Source organism: Phacochoerus africanus, chromosome 7, assembly GCF_016906955.1.
Source record: "Phacochoerus africanus isolate WHEZ1 chromosome 7, ROS_Pafr_v1, whole genome shotgun sequence".
Lineage (NCBI taxonomy): Eukaryota > Metazoa > Chordata > Mammalia > Artiodactyla > Suidae > Phacochoerus > Phacochoerus africanus.
Window position 1 is genome coordinate 49947827 of NC_062550.1, and position 19654 is coordinate 49967480.

The following is a 19654-nucleotide window of genomic DNA, read 5'->3' on the forward strand; positions in this document are numbered from 1 at the left end:
CTCAAGAGCCTTCCATCTTCAACTTTTGCTACAATCCTATGACCCTCAGCGTTCATGTGATTCTTTACTCTCAAATTCCTTCTTTTCCTCAATTGTAATTCTTTTATCACTTCCTTCTCTTTTCTCCTTTCTTCCACAAATATTTAGCACATAGGAGTGCAAGATAATTTTTGAGCTTATTAAAAAAAAAAAAAAAGAAAAAACCAAATCCAATCTTTGAGCTCAGGTGGCTTACTATTTAAGAGATAAAGCCACATAAACATATGACTCTGAAGAGTTATGGGTGGTAACAGTTTGTACGCAGTAGACATTGAGTACGAAAGAAGAATCAATTCAACATGGGGAAATTGACTTTAAAAAGTTTCATTATGAGGTTGTTTGAGTCACAAATGTGGTTAGTTTAAGGCAGAGGACTTTAACTGGGGGATAAACTGGTGTGGCATGAAGCCATGCAACCTTCGCTGGTTACAATATGTGAGAGACACTGGGGCTGATATTGTCCAAGGAAAGACAGACCATGAGAGGGAAGAAATCAAAGAACGAAGTCTTCTTAGCAGTATATGCTCGTGGTCACACCGTGAGTCTGCACAACCAGACTCCTTGCTTTATTCACCTCTCTGAGAACACTCTCCCATCCCACTACTCACTTGAAAGCCCTGCCCTACCTTCAGCTGCTCCTTGACTTCGCCAAGACTTTAAGTCCCACTACCCCATCTGCTCCAAGACTTGCATTCACTTCCTTGCAGAGGCAACCTTTGCACCACCTTCCCAAACCATTGCATATCCATCCCATCTACTAACATTCACAACGTCTTGCCCTTTTCTTCTTCCAGATCTTTTTTTTTTTTTTTTTTGCCATTTCTTGGGCCGCTCTCGCGGCATATGGAGGTTCCCAGGCTAGGGGTCCAATCGGAGCTGTAGCTGCCAGCCTACGCCAGAGCCACAGCCACGCGGGATCCGAGCCGCATCTGCAACCTACACCACAGCTCACGGCAACGCCGGATCCTTAACCCACTGAGCAAGGCCGGGGACCGAACTCGCAACCTCATGGTTCCTAGTCGGATGCGTTAGCCACTGCGCCACGATGGGAACTCTCTCCCAGATCTTTTAATCTACACCCACCAAATTCCCCAACAGAACACTCTTGCTTCTCATGAGAGCCAACCCACAAACATAGGAATTACTTTCTCCATGCCCTGTAGAGTTGCCCCCAGTGCCTTCTCAAGTCTCCCATTGCCTGGGGAATTCATCATCAAAGACCTCACTTCCAGGGCTGCTATAAGGCCAAGACTGATTCTTCCAGTTGACATGGTCAACTTTATTTAAGCTGTCCCCTAGTCCTCGCCCTCACACCATGACTTGAACTTTTCAGCTCTATAGGACGATTTTACCTATAGGATCTGACCTCCTGAGGGCAAGCACCAAATCTTGGTTCCTTTTTAGTGCAAGATCTTAAACAGTATGTGGTACAGAGTGGTCTCTCTATAATCTTTTAAATGGTTTTTTTTTCCTATGTAATTCAAAAAAAAGAAACATACAGTTTAGATTTGCTATTCCTTAAGTCAAAAGTTACTGGCCAGCAGGATTAAGAGCAGGAAAGGAGAGTTTGGGGTAGGGGAACAGGAGGAAGAAAATGGCAATCTGTGACAGGTAAGTGAGATGGTGACCTACAGTCTGAGAAACATAAGACCAGAGGAATTTAGCAACTCATTTGAAATTTTAATTCAACAAATATACACGGAGCCTTCTTACTGCTCTAAACTAGACACTATGATACGAATACAGACGACAGCTTGTAACTAGGCAATTCTTTCTCTAGTAATTAAGGCACTGTCTAAGAAAAACTCACCCCAAATGAATGACTTCAGGACTGCCCACACTGAATAAGAAGCCCTGTTTATCAATAAGATTTCTGACATATTTGTGTCTATTTTTCAGTGTTGTATAACCCTGTTTGATAAGTATGAACCCACCTCTACGACTCTAGAGTAGACTCTAGAGCTTTTATAAATAAATATTCTTTCTAAAGAATTGGAATTCTAAATATTCTTTGAGGTTGTTGTGCTACATCTTAGAAAGTGAGTCAAAGGGTTTAAAAATAGGAAATATTTTAGCGCCTTCTCATTTATTAGAGTGTCAAATACGCCATGAAACTCTTAGCTGTATGCCAAACTAGGACCGGGTTCTCTGATCTTTGCCACATACATGGGGCTGGGGCTGGGGCTGGGGCTGGGGCTGGAGGAGGCCGCTCAAAAGGATGGAGAGCAAACTGGGAGTGATCATGGAGAGATCTAGATTCGCTGTAAACTCATAGACTCTAGTAGAATGATTGCGCTTGCCAGGCACGTGCTAATCTATTTCTTTCAAGTGCATTGCTCAACCTTGAAACTCATAAAGCCCAGATGCTTGAATTAGTGAGATTTTGCCTCAAATATTCATAGTCTGGACTCTATAACAACTCCATAATGTAAGCCACTATGAACCGTGAGAAATTATCAAACAAATGGAAGGAGTATTCAGCTGTCTCCAAACACGGAATTGGGATAGGCTAATGTGAATTTTATAGACCACTCCCTGCCATGCCAATTTCTTACTCAGCAAGATCCCAATGAGAGAAAGAAGTGTGTGCTCATACCAGCAAATCAGAGGCAAATCATGTTTCCAGACTTAAAGAACATAATATAAAAATTCATGGGTCTAACGTCTACCTCGTCACAAAAAGAGTGACAAAAATTCTCTTACGAAACAAATAAAGCAAGTTATAAATAAATGCATAGAGAGCGCTGGTAATTAGCCCACTATTTAAGAATAGTTTGGGAGTTCCCGTTGTGGCTCAGAGGGTTGAGACCCCAGCATAGTCTCCACGAGGACACGGGCTGGATCCCTGGCCTCGCTGAGTGGGTTAAGGATCTGGCGTTGCCATAAGCTGTGGTGCAGGTCGCAGATGTGGCTCAGATTGGGCACTGCTGTGACTGTGGTGTAGGCTGGCAGCTGCAGCTCTGAGTCAATCCCTAGCCTGGAAACTTCCATATGCTGTGGGTGCAGCTGTAAAAAGAAAAAATAAAGAATAGTTTTGTCTAGGCAGGAGGGACAGTCACACGCTTCGAAAATAGGTCTTTTCATTTTGAACTGCCAGCAGGAGAACTGATACTGCATGCAGGGTGCTCTAATCTCAACTTGGATGGGTGGGTTTTCCATAGCACTGCCCAGAGTCAATCTTTCCCTGCTACTCCTTACTACCCCAGCAAAGAGAAAACTGCTTTCAAAAGTGAAATAAGATCCTCATCAGATAATAAGGAATCACTGAGTGAGCCAGGCAGGAGCTGAGCAGGGATAAAAAGCCTTAGGATAAATCTCAAAAGAATTATAAGCCTGGATCAAGAAATCCCCTACTTAACAACTTCTGTTTACTATTCCGCCTTTCATAGGAATTCCATGGTTTTGATGTCCATTTGATTTCAATCTAATATGCTTTATAAAGAACTACTGAGTATTTTCAAAAGGTAGGGCAGAAATCCCTTTTCAGATTATGGCTGATGAATGAAAATCCACTTCATTATTATTGAATTCTCTCAGTCTAGAAGGAAATCAGAATGGCAATTTACTTTGTTTTTCTTCAGCTGCATCAGTAGATTTACCATTTTAAGGACAAATCTCCAAAACTAAAGGGTAACTCTCTCAGGATGCCTGCTCTCTCTTTCTCTCTCTCTCTTTCTCTCCTATACACCCACTCACAAAAGAAAACACTTCAGACATTTAAAATATTAACATATGTTTGGATAGTTGTGATAGTTGTTTACAAGTTTCACTTTCATCAACTCTTCTGCCATCTGTCTTTGGTGGCCTAGATTTTCCCCCAAATAGGAATGGGGAGGAAAAGGAAAAATTTTCTCCAGTAAAGTAACTTCACTCATTCAGTTAGCAGAGTTTCTGCTGTTGCTCAGCGGGTTACAAACCCAACTAGTATCCATGAGGATATGAGTTCAATCCCTGGCCTGGGTCAGTGGGTTAAGGACTGGCGTTGCTACAACCTGTAGCACGTAGGTGACAGATGTGGCTCAGATCCAGCGTTGCTGTGGCTGTGGCATAGGCCCACAGCTGCAGCTCCAATCTGACCCCTAGCATGGGAACTTGCATATGCCACAGGTTCAGACCTAAAAAGCAAAAAAAAAAAAAAATGCTAAAACCACTGGGTGAGTGAATGACTGTTGGGTAACAAGATATGCACATGGTCCCCAAGAATTACCCTACAGACGACTTATAATTAAGGGGATTAGGGATCTTTACAACGGAGAAGTCCAGTGAACTCCGACTTAATAAGTGATTAAATTTAGCCTAACCATCATCACAGACCTTCTGAAGAGAAGCAGTGTAGTGCATCCCTGTTAGCAATGTTTAATCTGAATCTAAACATTAGAAAACCGACAGTTGGGTGAATTCAGACCAAAAGACACATTTCTAGATAAGTTTCTCAGACTTTTCAGACATGTTAATGTCATGAAATACAAAATAAGGAAAAACAAACAAACAAAGGCGGGGAGACAAGATAGTTCAAAAAAGAGACTAACGAGATGTGACAACTAATTGCTATTTACCATCCTCGATTGAATCCTTTAAATCTACAACACTATGATAAAAGACATTTGTTAATAGAGAAATCCAAATGGGGACTATATATCAACACTTTCAAAAAGTTCAGGAAAAATATAAAATAGAAAATGAGAAAACAAAGATGGGAAATATGTTAAGAAAAACTCTAGAAGGTAGGGAATCCAGATCTCTGTTATTAAAGTATTATATTTCCATATTTAGTAAGATCTGAAAGACAGACTTATTTAAAGCATTATGGAGTTCTTGCTGTGGCACAATGGGATGCGCAGTGTCTCTGCAGCACCAGGACGCAGGCTCGATTCCTGACCTGGCACAGTGGGTTAAAGGATCCTGCACTGTTGATGCTGCAGCACAGGCTGCAACTGCAGCTTGGATTTGATCCCTGGACTGGGAACTTCACATGTCGCAGGGTGGCCAAAAAAGAAAAAAATAAAAATAATTTTTTTTTTTTTGTCTTTTTAGGGCCGCACCTGTGGCATATGGAAGTTCCCAGATCAGGGGATGAATCAGAGCTGCAGGTGTTAGCCTATGCCACAGCCACAGCAATGCTAGATCTGAGCCACTGCATCTGCAACCTACATCACAGCTTATGGCAATGCCAGATCTTTAACCCACTAAGTGAGGTCAGGGATCGAACCCACATCCTCATGGATACTAGCAAGGTTCATTACCCCTGAGCCACAATGGGAACTCCAAAATAAAATTTTTTAAATAATAATAAAGCATTATAATTTTTATCCTAAATAAAATTTAGGTGCTAATCTGGTTTCTCAAGTGATATAAACTAAGCAGTTCTTTAATTTGGATTCATTCACCCTGAGACCTGCCTTTGGATTCACCACAGGCTATAAGGAATTTTCAGTCTCATGGGTTAATAACTATTCACCCCCTAAGTCCCTCTAACTGTAAAAGGACAAAGCAGTCCAGTTGAAAGAAGATTCACAGCTAGGCATTTTCCAAAACCGTTTTAAATCTCAGGAATGTTATTTAGCTTTTGTAAGAATACGTGTTTGCCCAATGGGGAGCCAGACTCTCTGCCTTCAAATTATCCACAAGTTCCAAGGCCTGGGCATCTCATGTTTACTTTCTTAAGACTGTCCTGGACATTTTTTACGCTTCTCACAATCAAGAACAGCTTGCCACTTATAATACTAACAATTCCTACAAACTGTTTTGGCATTTCCTTTTATTTTGAGTGGTGCTAGATTGTTCTGCTTTTTCCAACCTAAAAAGCAGCATGAGTCTAAATTCACCATCTACTGCATTGAACATACTGAGGGACTTTTAAGAGCAAAAGAGGGTACTCCTAATATCTTTATTAACCTTTTATGGAGCATGTATTTTATATGATTGAAGCTCTAGGTTTTCTCTTAAATGCACATATTTATATATACTAAACACTTTCCAAACAATTCAAAAATTCAGACACTCCCTGAATCCTACACTTCAATCCCAGATTCAAAACATAAATTCTTAAACAAAACCCCCAGGCTTCCAATCCCAGATCCACCACATATTTGTGGTAGATACTAAGAGAAGTTACTTAAGCTCTCTAGGCTTTCCATGTGATCTAGAAAATGTGATACTAATGGTACTAACCTCAAAGTGTTGCAATCAGGATTTAGCAAAAGAACCCTGCACATAGTACATGCTTGCAAATTTCAGCCACTGCTCTTGCTGTCATATACTTCCTTTGTTTTAAAAATCTGCACAGCTCCTAATGACCACAGAATTAAGTCCAAGCAAACTGCCATTAAATTTCTCTATCAGATGATTATATAACTTCCCAGTCTTATTTTTTTTTCTTTAGGGTTGCACCCTCAGCATATGGAGGTTCCCAGGCCAGAGGTCGAATCGGAGATATAGTTGCCAGCCTATGCCACAGCCATAGCCACATGGGATCCGAGCCATGTCTGCAATCTACACCATAGCTCATGGCAACACCAAATCCTTAACCCACTGAGCGAGGCCAGGGATCGAACCCACAACCTCATGGTTCCTAGTCAGATTCGTTTCTGCTATACCACAACGGGAACTCCTTCCCAGACTTATTTTACAATGCCACACCCTCGCCCCCGTGTTCCTTCCTTGCAGGACTTGTGCTGTTGCTCCCTGCACTTTGGCACCTCAGTGCCTTTGCTTATACCTTCCCTCTCTTTGGAGCTGCCCTAACCATGCTACTCCTTCAGTCTGACCTGCCACCTACCTACCCCCAAATGCACTCATCAAAGCTTAAGTTAAATCTAAGCTCTTCTCTGAAAGGCAAGGAATGGTCCACCTTCCTTTGTGCATTCATAGCACTACCTGGAATAAGTATACCTTTCATCCTGTTTTACAGAAATGTGTTTCCACATCTTTCTCTCCCACTAGACAAAAGCCCCTATGTTCTGCTTATCTCTTCATGCTCCAAAGCCCTGGCCCAGTTTCTTGTACATAGTAGCTCTGCGATAAATATTGGGTGAAATGAATGGTTAATCTGCAGGAAATAATTGAAACAGATGATATCTGAAATTGAATGTCATTTCCTTTCACATAAAATTTCACTAGCTTCCACTTTAATTAAGTCTAGCCCCTGGATGTTTATATTGGGGGCCAGGGAGTGTGGCAGAGTAGAGGTGTTTCCTGAGTGGAAAAGCTCAGTTTTGTACAACAGACAAAGCGAGGTAACAAAAGGACAGCCACAGCTTTCTACTTGCCTTAGTAGAAACCAATATTCGAGACTCTCTTTTTTATTTAAAAAGATTTGTGGCCACAGTGTGCAACTGCTTGATTTGGGATCTTGGTTTCCAGACCAGAGATTGAACCTGAGCTGCAGCAGTAAAAGTCCTGACCTCTATACCACCAGTGAACTCCCTAAAAAGATCCTCGAAGCCTTCATATTTCCTCTAGATAACGTTTAGATGTATTCACTCATTCAATGAGTGAACGTACATTAACATGCTAGAGGCTGTGCACAGAGATGAGTTTAATAGACTCTTCCTCTGCAGAGCTCACACTTGCAGGGGAGATGAGCATGTTGCCAGATGTAGCAGAGAGGCTGTAGTTGGAGCTAGAGCTGAAAGGAAAACTGGGGAGAAGGAGCAGACAACACTTGCAGAGGGGACAGCCAGTGCAACACCCAGAAGTCCTCAAAGGCGTGTTTGTGATACAGCAAAGGGTCCAATTTAGCCCAAGGGCCAGGTGTGTTTCAGTGCAATGGTAAGAGGCACAAGTCTGAGATGGAGGGATAGAGCCTGACCACCAAGGAGCTTTGAATTGTCTCTTATGGGGAGAATGGAATTTTTAAAAAATTGTTAATTAAAATATAGTTGATTTACAATGTTCTGTCGATTTCTGCTGTAGAGAATGGAATTTCTGAAGCAAGAGTATGAGATGATCAAATCCATGTTCTAAAGAGAAGTTGAGGCAGAATATTAACTCAGGTAATCAGTGTAGGAGCATGGGCTTCAGTGCATTCTTTGATATGGCCATTGATTAACATTTGTGGCTTAAGGGCTCCAGGGAGTAACATCCCCACAGGCCTTGTTTACCAAAGGGAGTGTACCTACACCCAGATGGACATTAATATTAATCCCTAATTCCCTGTGACTCAGTTTTTGGGAAGAAAAGGGCAAAGAAACCATGAAACCTACAGGACTTTCTACCCCTAAAACCCCTATTGGATAAGGACTGATATAGGTAATTGATCAAGGCCAATGGGAGAAAATCACATCTTTCTGGACGCCATGTTGGTACCCCCCATCTTTAAGGGATAAAAACCCCTATAGGACAACAGAGAAAGGGGGCTCTTCTCCCCCCTCCCAGCAGCCCTGGGAGCTATTTGTTTTCCTTTAATAAAGACTTTGCTTGCTTGCTGCCTATATGTTCACAGAGCTCATTCTTCAACTGTGTGAACAAGAACCCGGATTCCGGTAACATCTTTCCAGCATCAAAGTTTCTAATAACAGAGGCATGGGAGTGGGACTGAAGTGGAGAAGGGAGGGGGATGTGGCAGTGGGTAAACAGGTGAGAGGGACTAAGAGGTACAAACCTCCACTTAGATAACAAGGAAGTCATGGGGAGGTAACACACAGCATAAGGAATATGGTCAATCATACTGTAGCAACTTTGTATGTGAACAAATGGTTCACAGACCTATCGCGGTGATCATTTCATAACATATGCAAATAGTCGAACCATTTTGTACTACACCTGAAACTAACAAAATACTGTATGTCAATTATATTTCAATTTTTAAAAATAAGGCCAAAAAAATGTAAAAAAGAAATCATGTTCTGGGTCCCGTAACACTTCAGTAGGATTAGCTGGCATTTTTTTGTCCCTCTAGAGTCACTTATACAGACTCTTACAAAGAAGTACTTGCTGATCTGCTGGCTAACAAGAGGTGGAGAACCAAGGGTCAAAGGTGGGGGGTGCAGCAGGTAAATGGGAGTTTGGGGGTATCGCTGTTTTCTCTTGGGACAAGTCTTATGCTTAAAGGCTTGATAGTCCTTGAAGGCCACTTATTTCCTGCTCGATACTTGGGGTTTTTTTTTGACAACCCCAATAATATGGTCAAAGGCCTCTGAAAAATGCCCACTTTTCTAACCAGACAATCCATTCTTTTTCTTTTTTGTCTTTTAAGGGCCACACCAAGGCATATGGAGGTTCCCAGGCTAGGGGTTGAATCAGAGCTGTAACCACTGGCCTACACCACAGCTGCAACAACACAGGAGAGAGCCTCGTCTGTGACCTACACCACAGCTCATGGTAACACTGGATCCCTAACCCACTGAGCAAGGCCAGAGATCAAACCTGTGTCCTCATGGATACTAGTCGGGTTCATTAACCACTGAGCCGCAATGGGAACTCCCCAAATAATCCATTATTTAATTTCTAAAAATGTATAAACAATAAGACCATTTAAGTCCCACCAAAATATCCAAAACTATTGAGACTGCCCCAGCATCTATGTTTCCTTTTGTCAAAGCAAATTTGCAAGCAGGAAACAACTTCTGGCCATCAGTGTACTAGCAGCCAGCTTCCCTACTCCAGGAACTCCATACTGCAGAACCAGAGGCATTCATGGAGAGTTCCAGCCTGTCTTCTTGACTCTCTCCCAAGGTTGAGATAGAGTTTATTTGTTAAACAAAACAGTCATCCCAACGCAGAACTGCTGAAATGCTTCCAAGCAAGATGAGAGGCCAAGGTAAGGAGGAGGAAGAGCTAATCAGAAACCAAGGGCAAGAAAAGCCGGGTCCAAAGTAAATATAGTACAAAATGCCCAGAATAGCCTGGAAAGACAGCTGATGACCTTTTCTTCTAAAATCTCTCAAGCATCACAGTATCAAATGGCACAAGTATATAAAGCCAAGCACATAATTACTACCATGAAGGTAAAGGAATAAAGTCAAATCAAACATACAACCAGGAAAAGATGATGGTACGATAACAGCTTATATTTTGAAATACAAACTAAAACACAGACGACAAATACAATTATTGTATCATACTTAGGAGTCAGTCATGGGCAAGGGATTATACCTGAGTTCAAGGTAATGGGCACAGGAAGCTATTTCAGGCTCTGAAATAATTTCTGGGGAGATAGCATATATTATTTTTTTATCTGAGGACTAAATGAATCTCGCTACAATGGCTGTGAATGCCGCACCCCTAATTTGGCCCCTCTTGGTTGGAGCAGCTCTGGGCTGTGATCTGACAAGGAGAGACCAGCATCGAGTTATATAAGCAACCATGAATACACCCTGGAGATCCAACCTCATTTCTGTGATTATGATGCATGAAGCCTTGAGCTACTGCTAAATAATGGGTTTAAGAATGACTGAACCCACGTCTTCACTCTCAAAGCGATGGAGAATCTTGGCTAGTTGAATTTCTGGTGCCAAAACCCAGGTTCTCCCCAAATACCACAATATGAAACCACGGATTCACTAAGCAGGGGTCAAAATTCCTACTCTCTTCTTCCTCCTTAAAACTGCTAAGACTACAGCTCTAATTGCCATCAGAGATGCCAAGGCTTCCTCACTAACTGTGGAAATGCACAGCGACATGACAGAAGCACACACCACCGGTCCAGGTAGTTACAGAGCCAGCCCACGAGCTGCCCCTGCAGCACACACCCTGCATAGTTTGATTATTTATTTGGCAAGTGTGTAAATATTTCGTTTCCCTCGGTCTGCAAGTTAAACTCCTGCATATCTGTATTAAGGAGGAAAAACGTCAAAGGCACTGACGGCCAGTTTCCCAAGAGGTGAGGAGAAAACAAGTAATTGAAAATAAAAGGGCAGTTCTGGCTTTGGCAAGCTGAGCACAGAGCTTCAAGCAGCCCTCCAAGTCCCTCCATCCTCCACACACACACACGGAAGCACCTGCTTGAAGGAAGAGCTCCGAAAGCCCAACTAAATCCCCACTGGACTGTAAAGGTGATCTTAGATATTTGGTAAGAGAGGGAAAGATTACCAGAGGGAAGGAAAATAAAAGAGAAAAGCTTTTTTGTAAGTTTCATGAAGACAAATTCATAACACGTTGTCTCACGTTATGATGAGCACAAGAAAAACCACATACAGGACACATGATTTCAAACAAGACAGCCACCCGCTCAGCAGTATTTTCAGAATGTTTAGTATGAATTGCCTAGAAGAAGGAATGTTTGGTCCAAAATATGCAATCGGGAGATAGAAAACTTCACACTGCATGTAATACAGCGATAAACCTGCAAGAAGGGTGTGGACAAAGGACACGAAGGGACAAAGCTGGGGTGGAGGCCTTTCTTTGGGGATGATACCATCTCAGAGGCTACAAATTGCCCACTTAGAAATCCCTACCCGACCAGGTGGAGCGATGGTGTGGGCAGGCCTGAGTAACCATCTGCATGTTCCCATGGCTTTCCTCGGCCTCATGGAGAGGAGGCAGCCACAAGGCCAGACGAGAGGCCCCGCTTCATTCCTGTGCCTGGGTCCATTCAGCCCCCAAAGTAGTTAACCAGACAGCCTTCCCCACCATCACCTTGAGCTCAAAAACCACTACCACATTGGAGAGATTAGCGCGTTGCCTGCAAACTGAAGCAAATGGTATTTCTTCATTTGCCAGGTTCCAGAACATCTAATTGGCTCCAGGTACAAATATCTCCAAGTTTTACAATATGTCCTCGTGCATCAGCTTCATGCAGATACCCCCGGGTATAGGAGGAGAGAGGGCACATGCAAAGATGCTCAATATCACTCATTATTCGAAAAATGTAAATCAAAAGTACAATGAGGTCCTCACATCCAGTCAGAATGGCCATCATCAAAAAGTCAAATGTTGGAGAGGGTGTGGAGAAAAGGGAACCCTTCCTACAATGTCGGTAGGAATGTAAATTGGTACAACCATTATGGGAAACAGTATGGAGGTACCTTAAAAAACTAAATACAGAACTACCATATGATCCAGCAATCCCACTCCTGGACATATATCCGGAGAAAACCAGATATATGTAACTCAAAAAGACAGATGCAACCCAATGTTCACTGCAGCACTATTTACAATAGCCAAGACATGAAAACAACCTAAATGTCCATCGACAGAGGAATGGATAAAGAAGATGTGATACATACATATAATGGAATATTATTTCAGCCATAAGAAAGAACAAAACAATGCCAATGACAGCAACATGGGTGGATCTAGAGATTATCACACCAAGTGAAGTAAGTTAGACAAATACCATATCATATCACTTCTACGTGGAATCTAATAAAAATGATTCAAAAGAACTTATTTATAAAACAGAAATAAACTCACAGGTTTTGGAAATCAAACTTAGGGTTATTAAAGGGGAAAACATAGCAGGGAGGGATCAATTGGGAGGATGGGATTAACACATAAAACTACTATATATAAAATAGAGAACTAACAAGGACCTACTGAACAGCATAGTGAGATCTACTCAATGTTCTGCAATAACCTATAGGAGAAAAATGAACGGATATATGTATATGCATAACTGATTCACTTTGCTATACAGAAGTTAATACAACATTGTAAATCAACTATACGCCAAAAAAATTTTTTTAAAAGAGAACAGATGCCAGAACTTAAAAGTAATTATTAAGTGATAACACTACTTGGTATCTATTTTTGCTTCAGTTGACTCCAGTATTTCATTTCAATGCTAATTTTAAATATAGCTTTTTAATAAAGAATTTCTTCAACATCTGGAACAAGGAAACAAATCCAAATTTAATTTGTGACACTCCCAACTGTGTGACTGCAATGTGAGAACTGAGAATTTAGAGATGCAAGATAAGGTCAAATGCAGCTTTCACAATCCAGCTATGCCATATATCTAAATGTAATATCTTGCATATTTATATAGTTTAACATAAGTAAATATGCTTCAATGGATAAAGCAAGTGTACAAGAGCTGGTTAAAGTAAATGTAAGAGTGAAATGAATTCACATATACTCATGTAGCCTTAAATCAGTCATGACAGTCTGATTGTTTTTATCTGCTGTGGGCATTAACTATTTTGTGAACTGAGGTTATCTTTTAAAATGACTCCCCAACTGTCATAAATGCCAAAATCTGCTGTCACAAGAACTTTTAACTTGGGACAAACCCATGGAAGAATATACCATTTAGAAAAATACAACTACATCCCAAACTAGGTATTGTTACATTTAGAGAATTCACAGAATCTTGCTCTGTCTCAAATTTCCATCTAACTTTATGATTTTACAGATGAGAAAAACTGAGACTCAAGATTAATGACATGCTTAAAGTTTTACAGCTAATTAGTAGAGAAGTCAGAACTAGAATTTCAGAGTCTTGTGTCAAATATTGTCTTTGACTCAACTAATCATAAAAGTTGCCTTTTTAGAACACTAGATTTTTCACTTATTAGATCATAATCCCACTGAGGGCAAAATCAAGCTTAATCTACACTACAGGCCCCAATGGCCAGGCCAGAACCCACCAACAGGTGGAAAGATGTCCATAACCAGAGCCAGCTGGAATGGACACCCTAGACCAGCTGTCATCTGTAGTGTCTCACCCACAGAGCCTCTCACCCAGCTTCGCTGGTAAATAAAGATACTTCTTTTTTTTTTTTTTTTGGCTGTACCTGTGGCATATGGAAGTTCCCAGCCCAGGGATCAAATCCAAGCCACAGCTGTGACCTATACCATAGCTGGGGCAACTCCGGATCGCTAACCCCACTGTGCTGGGCCAGTGACCCAAGTGGCTGCAGAGACAACTCCAGATCCTTAACCCATTGTACCACAGCGGGAATCCCAAGGATGCTTGTATGTGAAATGCCTGGCAAAAGTTGAGAGTGTAACATATAAAATTATGATGTTCCTTTGTGCAAAATGACCCAGTTCTCCCATGCATCTCAGCTCCTCTGATTTCTTCTTGAACTAACTGAGTAAAGCAGTTCCAACAACCAAGAATGTCTTCACTGACTCACCCTGGGGAGGGACCTGCCAAGGACACAGAGACAAATGTTTCCCTTCATCTTTCCTCTGAGCTTCAGTTTAAGGTGGGGCAAGTAGGAAAATATTTTTGTTAGTATTCATCCTACTTAAAAAATAAAAGAGCTAAATTAACCTTTTATTGTTTAAAAATTATCTGAAAACTACAAAGTATCAGATACAGAGTCAAGCAGGTAATATCAGTAATAACAAATACCAGGAAAAAAAATAATGGCTATTATTTTTAGTGCCCATGCAATGCAACCAGCAGCACAGTCCTGATACTATCAGAGTAAATTGTCACAGGAAACCTACATGGTAAGTAAATCAACATCCCCATTTTACAGATGAGGAAGTTGATGCCAAGAAATCATGGAGAAAGAAAGTGCTAGGTCTGTGATCATGTGATCCTAGAACAGTCTCAGCAAAGCCTACATGTTCATATCCCGTATTTGTTTGAAAACACATTTATTCTCAGTTTGCTAAAATTTTTTTGGCCACATCCATGGCATATGGAAGTTCCTGGGCGAGGGATCAAACCCGTGCCATAGCAGCAACCTGAGTCACTGCAAGGACAGTGCTGAATCCTTAACCTGCTGTGCCACAATAGGACTCCTTAGTTTGGTAATTTTATTAACTTCATCCTTGACTCAATATTCAAACTTTGGGGACTGGTTTTTCAAAGCTTTCTTAAGAGTTAGACTTAATAAATGCGTTCAAAAAATGTTTTGAGAGCTCCAGCCTGCCTGCTTCGATCATTTTTATTTCTCTGTTCATCTCCTAGACTCCTCAGGTCTCTTAAGCTGATTCTTACTCTGGGTTGTCATTTCTCCAGGCTCTTGATCTGAATGATAACATAAACTAACCATTTCTAGAGGAGCCCAGACACATCTGTCTTCTGGGTCTATTTTCTCTTCTCTGTAATCCCTTACCGAACCCAACCTAAGCCCTCCTCTGCCAGGGGAGCAAACCTCACCACATCACACACATATCAGAGAGGGCTTTCACCTGCCACACCCCCAAGAGTAATCTATGAAAACAGCTCCATCTGTCCCTGACCAGCATGCTTAGAACATCACGCTGAAGCAGACACATCACCCCCCACCTGAAATCTACTTGTCTGCTTTCCAAGATGTTTACTTCAACATCATTCCACAGAGCTGCTGAATCCAAATTATTGGGTAATCCCTGACCAAAAACAGTCATCACCAAAAGATAGGCATAAAAATTCATTGGAGCACTATTTGTAATACATCCAAATTGGAAACTACTAAAATAATCAAGTGGCTATCAAATAAATATAAAATTAAATGCCATAAGAGAGAACAAAGGAAAAAACTATACGCAATATCACAGAGGGACTTCCCAAACATAATATGCAAAATGAGCCAGACACAAAAGAATATATACTGTATGATTCTATCATATAGACTTTAAGAATAGGCAGAACTCTATCCATGGCATTAGAAATCAGGCAATTGATCACTTCTGGGAGAATTAGGGGAGGTGAGTTCTGGCGTGCTAGTAATTTTCTGTTAATCTCTAGCTGGTTACACAGATGTGTCCACTTTGTGATAATCATTTCATCAAGCCATCCACTTAGGACTTGTGCACTTTGTGTTTAACATGCTTCACTAACAACCTGACTGAAGGAGGCTTTGGAGAACTTCTGGTCTGGTCTCCCTAGTTGGCATAAGAGTAACTACTTCCCGTGGGTATCAAATATCTTAAAGACACACAGGAAATCCACAGCAAGGCTGAGTCTCGACATTAGATGTCTTAACTCTCCATCCAGGTACCAAAGCTGCCTCTCAAACTTCCTTCCTTGTTGTGACAACAGCCATGGTTCAGAAGGATTAGGATCACATTTCTATTAAGGACACAAGCCAGAAGGTTCCGGTCTCCTAACAACAACTGTACCAGGATGAGCATTTGTGCACTATCTAGAAGGTGGCAAATCAGAAAAGTCAAAGAGCATGGTTCTTCCCCTTCCTACCTGTGTGATCGTCTGTCTGCATGCTCCTGACCTCTCTCTGAACCTCAGCATCCCCCTCTGGATCGCTGAACCTTAACGTCTACTTTGCAAGGTTGCCGTGAGCATAACAGAAGGTAACAGTGCCAGAGCAGCGCCTGGCATGTGGTAACTCTCAGAAAAAGTAGGCATTGAATGAATATTGATTTTTTTTTTCCTATTTCTTGGGCCGCTCTCGTGGCATACGGAGGTTCTCAGGCTAGGGGTCTAATCGGAGCTGTAGCCATCAGCCTACGCCAGAGCCACAGCAACGCAGGATCCAAGCCGCATCTGTGACCTACACCACAGCTCATGGCAACGCCAGATCCTTAACCCACTGAGCTGTGGCAGGGATCAAACCGGCAACTTCATGGTTCCTAGTCGGATTCGTTAACCACTGAGCCACAACGGGAACTCCTGAATATTGATTGAATTGAATTAGTCAAGTGCTGGTCACTTAAATGAAGTTCCATAAATAGTCAAGTATTATTTTTATTGCTGAACAAGAGAAATAGGGAGGAAATGAATAAGTAAATAAGCTTATAATGGAAACCCCTCATTTCTCTAAGCCTATGAAGTCATTAATGGCCGACCAACAATTCTCACTGACTCACATGGGGCACTAAAATGATCTGTGATCTCTGGGATAATGAGCAGTAAAGGACTTGAGAAAAGGGCAGTGCTTTTTATGTGCTGCCAGGTCTAAGTTTTCCTTCTCGATGCCAAATAAAGATTTGCTTACTGACTGTCACAACACATCTAAGTTCTACAACCACCTATGTTAGTCATACTACTTCTACAATTTAAAAATTTTGAAATAGGGGAGTGGGTCACAAATTCTCATATTTCAAAATTTTTAAATTTTTAAATTTTTCTCATAGACTTAATGAGTAGACTACATAGTCCAATAACTTTCCTACTGGGAAAAAATTTACACACTGAATATACAGAAAGGTAATTGCAGCCTTTAAGAGATCACAAATGAACAATGATGAGAAGTGAGTTTACTTACATTTAAAAGAAAATTCAATACTGATTTCTTCCTTCAGCTCTTCAAATCTTCCATATACTTATTAGTAATCTGATCCATAAAAATCATTTATACTGAAACAAAACAAATATAAAAAGTTAAATTAAAACTAACTTCATATGATAACATGCCATAGAAAACCTACAGATGGTAAATTATTGTATAAGCAAAGAACATCAAACTAGATAAACAATAATTAAAAACAATAAAATGCATTAAGGACCAATAGATTTAACTAACTCCCTTCCATCTATCCTTCCATTGTTCCTTCTCCCTTCGTTTTTCTTCTTCCACCCCATCCAGCATTCTTTTTTCTTATTTCCTCAGTTACTGGACAACCACAAATATTTCTCGAAACCTTTCAGCAGAAAACCACCATAATTAATTTTTATAGCATTTAGTGCCTGGCACATGTTGGGTACTCTGTGTTTGCTGAGTAAATGAATGAACCATGGTTTGCCAATATTTAGTTGTTAAGATTTTTCAAAAAACGAGGAAATTGGACCTAGAGATTATCACACTAAGTGAAGTCAGTCAGGGAAAGACAAATACCATATGATATCACTTATATGTGGAATCCAATAAAAATGATACAAAAGAACTTATTTATAAAAAACACACACACAAATTTCAAAATCAAACTTATGTTTACCATAGGAGAAACTGTGGTGGGGGGAGGGGTAAATTGGGAGGATGGGAGTAAGATATACACACTACTGTATATAAAATAGATGACAAGAACCTATTGTATAGCAGAGGGAATCTAATCAATATTCTGCAATACCCTATATGGGAAAAAAGAATGGGTATATGTATATATACAACTCATTCACTTTGCTGCACACCTGGAACTAATACAATACTGCAAGTCAACTATACTCCAACAGATTTTTTTTAAATGAGGAAATTTATTATTTTCTTGTCCAACAAGAACAGTACACAGACACTATGTAGAAACATACCCACTGTTTTTTAGACTTGTGATTCTTATTCCCATAACTCTTTGAAATGGTATATGCTTTAAAAAGTCCCAGTTTTATACATATATAACATATACATATGCACACAATATGTAGACGCACAGATACACACACACAGACGCATGAATATCCTCATCATTACAGTAGTACAATATATTTTAACAGTGAAGGAACACTTAGGAATAGTAAAAGTTTCAATACGTCATAACCACCTCCATCCAAATGAGAAAGCGAGCGTCTCCAAGTCAAATACTAGGGTTATTATCTCACACATACTTTTCAAATGTGTGTATGATCAGAGCCAATCCCAGACAAAATGATGAAGTAGGAGTATAACTGCTTCCTTGTCTCTGCCCTTCTGAGGAGCCAGTGACATCAGATGTTTGGGTAGGGAAGCAAGGGGACCAGCCCCAAGATTCTAACAACTTAAAGGACATGCTTCTTGAGAACATTTTCATTTTTTTTTTCAAAAAAGAGCTTCAGAAGAGACAGGTGCTTAACATTGAAATAAAATGTGTTACCAACAACGGAATTTAGGCAGGAATGGTAGATACAGATTGTCCTGAAGGACCTTCTCAGCCCACATAAGCTTCTGTCCACTCAGCCTCCCCTAAAGGCAACATCACATATGACCCATACATACACATCAATTCAGGTAAATGACAAGCAATTAATGATGCATACACAGCAAGCCTGATGTTAAGACTAGTATGTGCTCCAAAAGTTATATTAATCAGCAGTTTTCAAAGTGAGTGCTAGGAATTCTACCCCCATAGGTTCTTCTGAGAACAGTGGCAGGGCTGGGTGGATGTGCGGTAGTGGGCAGAGCAACTGCATCTTTATCTGTTTAATACTTTGATCCAAGATTTAGAGAACTGGTTCCCTGAGCTGTTTATAAAAGGGTTCAAACTAAACAGTGATTTTTTTTTTTTTCTTTTTAGAGCCACACCTGCAGCATATGGAAGTTCCCAGGCTAGAGGTCAAATAGGAGCTGCAGCTGCAGGCCTACACCACAGCCATGCCAATGCCGGATCTGAGCTGCATCTTGGACCTACACTGCAGCTGTGGCAACGCCAGATCCTTAACCCACTGAGCAAGGTCAGGGATTGAACCTGCATCCTCACGGACACTATGTTGGGTTCTTAACCTACTGAGCCACAACGGGAACTCCATAAACAATGATTATATTAAAAGTTCAGGCAGACATCCCAATGAGCTCACAACCTAGCTGCCCTCAAACCATAATCATACCAAAGTCCAACCACCTCCAACAGAGCCTTTATGGAAAAAGGCAAGTTCCAGCCTGGATCCCAGAGCCAGCAGGCCTGGGTCTGAGCAGGTGCTGGGCTTTCTCTTCCTCCCCGCCCAGTGCCCTGGAACAAAGAGCAGAAGGAGGGACCCTTACACTGTCACAAGGACAGTGAGGGCACAAGAGTGAGGTGGGGGAGGGCCTATGGATATCCCATAGGTGGGGACATAGGCGGTTCCAGCAGGACACTAGACACAGTGGTTTCCGTGAGTTGGTCACTGCCCCAGACCTTGCCCCAGACCCTGCCCCAGACCCTGCCC

At 41.2% G+C, this 19654-nt stretch overlaps 1 protein-coding gene across 10 annotated transcripts in view; it reads right to left on the reverse strand.

Annotated features, from left to right (window-relative positions):
• Positions 1 to 19654, reverse strand: part of PPFIBP1 (PPFIA binding protein 1) — a 189022-nt gene that overhangs the window by 117181 nt on the left and 52187 nt on the right. For all 10 annotated transcript variants that reach the window (XM_047787323.1, XM_047787328.1, XM_047787324.1 and 7 more), the window contains one exon: positions 17088 to 17179. The gene's annotated coding sequence lies outside the window, so the exon portion shown is untranslated. The remainder of the gene's footprint in view (positions 1 to 17087; positions 17180 to 19654) is intronic.